Here is a 6,000-nt window from a genome sequence, read left to right as displayed (position 1 = left end):
ATTGGTGCATATTTAAGAAGTTCAATGTCTTGGCATCGTCACGTGAATTTCGTTACTGCGAAAGCCTGTCGTGTGTTAGGCTTCCTGCGACGTAACGCTAAACTTTTCCCCTTAAAGACTAAAGAACTGCTGTATAACAGAAACGTTAGGAGCATACTTGAGTATGCTTGCACAGTCTGGGATCCGAAATCTTTTCTTGACGTTCAAAAGCTAGAAAGAGTTCAGAATTTGACCGTTCGTTTTGTTTTCAATAACTATGGGCGATATTTTAGTGTAACGAGCGCGAAAAAATCTTTGAGTTGGGACTCCCTTCAAAAACGTAGGAAAGTTCTGCGTTTAAAATTATTTCATAACATATTTCATTCTAGACCTGGAATAGACAAAACCAAATATATAGTCAACCCTGATTACGTGTCTTTACGAAGAGATCATCCACTTAAAGTTAAAGAATACAGATGCCGGACTGACCTTTTTAAGATGTCTTTTTTCCCTAAAACGGTTTCGGAATGGAATAAGCTGCCTGAGGAAGTAGTGTTCATATTAACAAATGATTCATTTTCTCCATGCTGTGACAGTTTTTATGTATAATAATTCCGTGTTCTTTCTATCTCATTGTTATCTTTTTTTTGTAACCACCTGCATGAGGTAGCATTTGTATACTTTTTGTTCAACCCCCCCACTATAATGCCAGACAATGGCGCTGTGGGTGTGATGATAAATAAATAAAGAAATCAGGACTTCTGGTGATCAGTGAAGATAAAGAAGAGAATGACCAGTTCAGAACATATCGGCATTAAACCATTATCATGCAGCGTCATGCCCTAAAGGCGAAGGTACAAATGAATTATCGCCAATAGAAAATGCTAACATATTCATACAATCCACCGAGGACGACGACCGCTGAAGGGGTTTTTTTTTCTCGTATGTTCGTTATGTGGACCATGCGTAAATCATGCCGGGAGGCCAATTAGTCCAGTCAGCAGCTTATTCTATGCTGTGAACCAAATACATACCTTGGCGATACCCGCAAAAAATATACTTTTGTGTGCTCAAGTTACTTAACCAATAGAACCGAGGGCACTTTCGTGACATTGACTTGGATTCAAATTATTTGAAATGCATGATTTTGAAGGAAACAAAAGCCATGACTAAGCCAGTGTTTGTGGTATCCAGAGAGTCGAAATAAATATTCTGAGAATGGCTAGCGGGGCTGCTCCATATTTCTATAGAAACCAGCTCTTCTTTGTCGGCTGCAGAATGCATTTGGCCTTCGCTTCTCCCTAAGTGACGTCATTGTGCAGTAGTGAAGTTAAAAAGTTTTCGAAATGAAATTGATTCTTCAAACTTATTCCGGTATGTGAAGTAACATTTCCAAGAAGATTTTTTCAGTGAAGCAGGTGCTTTTAAAGTATATTTCAAAGTCTCTTTATAAGCACCTTTGATGCCTAGTACCGTTTATAATTGCTGACGTCACGGAGGCACACCAGTCGCGTTGTCCCCTGCAGGCTGGTCTATCTTTTGGGGCACTTGTAATCAATGGAAAAGCGTGCATAAGAGGTTTTAAAGCTACACCTGTACTAACTATGCACCTTAGCATCCACGTGGGCGTCTCAACGCGACACTAAAGCGCTTGAGAGCGCCTTTGGCCCGAGAGAAAAAAAAGTAGGAATGATAATGATGATAAAATGCACGATTGCAGAGTTGCAGATTGGATATCGAAGAAGTTCAGCAGCCGGCAACGCTTTCATAGCAGGCACACGTGCTTTGAATGAATATTAACAGAGGCAATGTGGTTTCACACATCCAAAGTGCGATAGTCTGCGCTCACAGCGTAGCTCGCATTCGCACCACCGTGCTGCCATTAGCATGTTTGGTTGACGCCATAAAGCACCCTGCCAGTGGCTCAAAGCATGCATACAAATCAGGTATAGTCCAGTGGTAATTTGCTACGGGCATTATCACTGCTATCGGTTGGTAGGGCTGAACAATGCGATGGGAGCCGGGACTTTTAATTGGATTTAAATCCTAAGAACGCTCGGCACGTGTAGATCAAGTTCCGCCGGTAAAAGTACAAGTTCAGATTTCTTTTCAGTAGACCTTTAATCTCATCCGCCCAGCTAACTTTCTGGCGCCCCCTCCTATGCTTGCCTTCTCTTGGAAGCTATGTTATCTTGCTTTGGCATTACATGCCCTGCAAAAGTCCATATTTTCCTTTTGATTTAGACAGGGATGTCATTAACGCGCGTTTGTTCCCTCACACACTCTGCCCACTTCCGGTCTCTTAACGTTGCACCTATCACTGTACTTTTCGTAGCTCGCTGCTTGTTGTCCGTAACTCCATCTGAACCCTTTTCCTTTGCCTCCAAGTTTCTGCCTCATTACGTGAGTGGCGGTAAGATACAGCTGCTGTGTACTTTGATCTTTAGAGTTATTGATAAACTACCATTCATGATATGAGACAACCTGCCGTATTTTATTTTTGTTTATTCATACTGTCAGTCTGAGCAAGACAGGACTTGCAGGATGTATACGTCAAAAATTATAACGCATTTGAAAAAGAAAAAAATCCAGAAAACAAATCAATGAAACCATACAATTCGCTGATTCTTCCAGTGTTAACATAAAGGGTGCACAATACACACTGCTTTGCAATGAAACAACTATAGACTTTTTTTTAAAATAAAAACAGAACCGAAACAAATCGTAATTCAACAAATGCATGGATAACTAGTGTTCACTCCACCCCATTCTTATTACTTCAGTTATTTGCCTCTCATGATCTGGATGAGCGGCAACTACTTGCCCTAAGCAGACGTATACTCTTACCACTTCTAGCACCTCCATACTAATTGTGAACTGCTGTTCCCTTGCGAGTCTGTCGAACATTGCGATAGCTTCTGCGAATTGATTTTTAGGACGACCATACTTCTCTGCCTGTTGAACTCATTGATCATTCCTCGCAGGTCATCTCCTGAATGAATTAGCAAGTCAATTTCATCAGAGAATGGCAGATTGTAACTGTTCCCAATACAGGCCTCTGAATACCTCCTGTAAAACAGGCTGCAATTGACACTGGTGAAATTGTGTGTACCTGTCTGACACCTTTCTCAAAGCAATTTTATTGCTGACGTTATGGAGGACTACGGTAGCTGTGTGTCATAAATATCTTCCAGTATTTTCCCACCAAACTCTTTTAAATTCGGATGCCACAGTGCCTGCATGACTCTGGAAGTTTCCACCGACTCAAATGCTTTCTTGTAACCAATGAAGGCTAAATATGGGGGTTGGTTATATTCTGCGCATTTTAATATCACCTGATCAATAGTGTGAATATGTTATCCTTTAGGAAGTTGTGCCAGATCATTTGGATGATTGAAGTCTAAGGTTGTCCTGACTCTATATTATACATGACCTTAATAAGTACTTTGTAGCCAACGACAGTGAGCATATCGATGTTTATTTTTTCAGGTCACTGACGTCTCCTTCCTTGTAAATTAAGATAATCTTTCTTTCTTATAAGTAAGATAGTTAGGACACTTTTCTCTACATGTGAAATCAGAACCAAGAGGCCATGTGCACAGCAATCCTCTTTATTTATTTCTCAGAGCTCCATATTTCGGACGGCTTACGACCCGGCCTTCCAGCACGTGCCCCATCCAGTGTAAACCCGATGGTTGTATTCGTTGCTGATGCAGTTGCAGCCTGGTGGGCACCCATAGCCAGGGGCGGTCTGACCATTAGGATTTATGTAGCACTGTAATGAAGATAAAAGTAAAAAAAGAACAGCTGCAGTTTTTTGCTTCCCAGAAGACAGTTCCTATGCATCATTTTCTGTTATTCGCCACGCGAGCCTTCATTGTTCCACAGGCGGCAGAGCCTTTAATGCTCGCGTCTTCTAAGCTATCGTCACAGTGCCACCGCAATTGACAAACTTTACACTTTATAAAATCGCCAAAAGTGCACCCAAAATTGATTCTTCCTGCACCACAAAATTACGTCAACTTCGAATTCCAACGACAGAAGTACCGACACACTGCATTCCTGCCTCAGCATTGCTGGGTTTTGCCTCGAACTCGCTGACGAAGCCTCATTATTCATGTTGCTCAAAATAGAAGCAAAGTACACCAGAATTATCTGTGGCATAAGATTTTACATTATCATGTGTGGATTGTTTATAGTTATCACACGATGAAATCTTTTGAAGGGCAACAGAAACAAAGAAGAAATAATGAAGAATTTAAACTTCTACAAAAGAGTAGCATGGACAGCCACATTATTGTCTGAACTAAAATCATTTGAATGTTGACAAAAAGAGGACAGAAGTAAAAAGTTATCGCTATGACTAATGAAGCCGCGATAAATACGTTCTACGATATCTGCTACAGTCGTTTGGTTGGAATGATATTCTTGTGGATGCTTGAACAGAAAAAAAATGACTTCGTTATATCTGTAACTAGCCATATTCTTCCTCGGCCGGGACTCTTTTTGTAGCTGGACGTTCCGCAACAATAAAATCCCATATTTGACGCACGTCATGCTTCTTTGCTTACTCGTTTGGCAATATTTTCAAAGTCGCAAATATCTCTAGGCACGTACGTACGTGAACATGATCGCATCATAGAAATTACTGCCTTGCTGTTTAAGTAGGCTTTGCCCCCCAAAATATTTTGCAGTGCTAATTACTGTCACGTGACGCGTCCTGGCACCGAAGAGTAATCCCTGATAAAAAGTGATCACGATTTGGATGTAGATCCGCATAAGCAGCAGAACCGAGGGGAGAACCTGTATCTTATACACCTCTATGCGCAAGGGAGCTCGCGAACGCAGAAGGTGCTCCATCTTAACGTGTATCACACTGCATGGGATTGCCAAAGCATGCAGGTCATCCCGAAAATGCCAAACCAACAATCTTAGCAGTGAGAGGCCTTGCTGTGCAGCTGAAACCTATAGGACAGAAGACAGCTGGTTCTGGCGCAGCAGACAGCTAAGGCCGTTTGGGAGGGGTGGGGGGGGGGGGGGGGCAAAGGCAGACCTTTTTATTGAATAAAGTGTTTACTACCACCACCACCAATGTTTGCGATGTTTATGCTGCATCACCGATATGAACTTTAGTAAGAAAAACTACAGTGTGCACATAAGCGAACTTTTCATATTACCTGCTTCTTGGACTCTAGCACTGAGTCGGAGTTGCTAAAGTACATGCAATGCAATATATCTTCACAAAGCATTCTACAACGCTTGACACCTGCCCTAGCTTATGTTAAAAGGTATTTTGTGTGTTCCGTCTCTCGTCTAAACAAATCCCAGTGATTACTTTCCATAACAATATATCTCAGAACTGCAATCTAACATCGCCAGTGAGAGCTAAAACGTGCTGACTGGCGAGGCGACGGTATTCCGGCGCACATGATCACCAAAGTAGCATTAGCAACTACTGTAGGAGGCAACGCACTGTAGGAGGCAGGGCCCTTCACTGATCATTCCTTCCAAGCTGCAGGTTTGGGGCCACAGCCATAGAGAGGTTGATATGCTTAAGAATAACTTTTTCTGGTAGTGAACACGATGAAGTAGCAGCGTAAACTTCCCCTTCCATACGCATTTCAACACATCCTTTGATGGCGCAGGCTAGTTGTGTGGGGAGGTGGTTGACACCTTCCACACGGTTTGGGCGTGCCAATGAAACCCACCGAGGCACAAGCGATTACATATCGATCTGTAAGACAGCCTGCTAAAAGAGCAGAGAAGGTGCTGAAATCGTATAGCGTTTTTCTTACACCACCATAATCGGTTTAAGCGGAACAAAACTGATATGCACACAACGCGGAGATTCTTACAGAACCCATTCTATACCAGAAAGCATTATGTCGTGGTACCAATACAAAAAGCAACAGTTTTTACAAGCTATAATAGAACGTTTTGCGTTTGTTCACTATGTCCTGTGCGCTTTTCGTTCTTTGCTCAGCGTTATTTCACTTATGGTCAATGTAAAAGCGCTTTTTT

This window comes from Amblyomma mixtum, chromosome 2 (assembly GCF_055824585.1).
Source record: "Amblyomma mixtum isolate Tamu chromosome 2, ASM5582458v1, whole genome shotgun sequence".
Taxonomy (NCBI): domain Eukaryota; kingdom Metazoa; phylum Arthropoda; class Arachnida; order Ixodida; family Ixodidae; genus Amblyomma; species Amblyomma mixtum.
The sequence above is the reverse complement of the archived record's forward strand: the minus strand, read 5'-3'. Positions refer to the sequence as shown.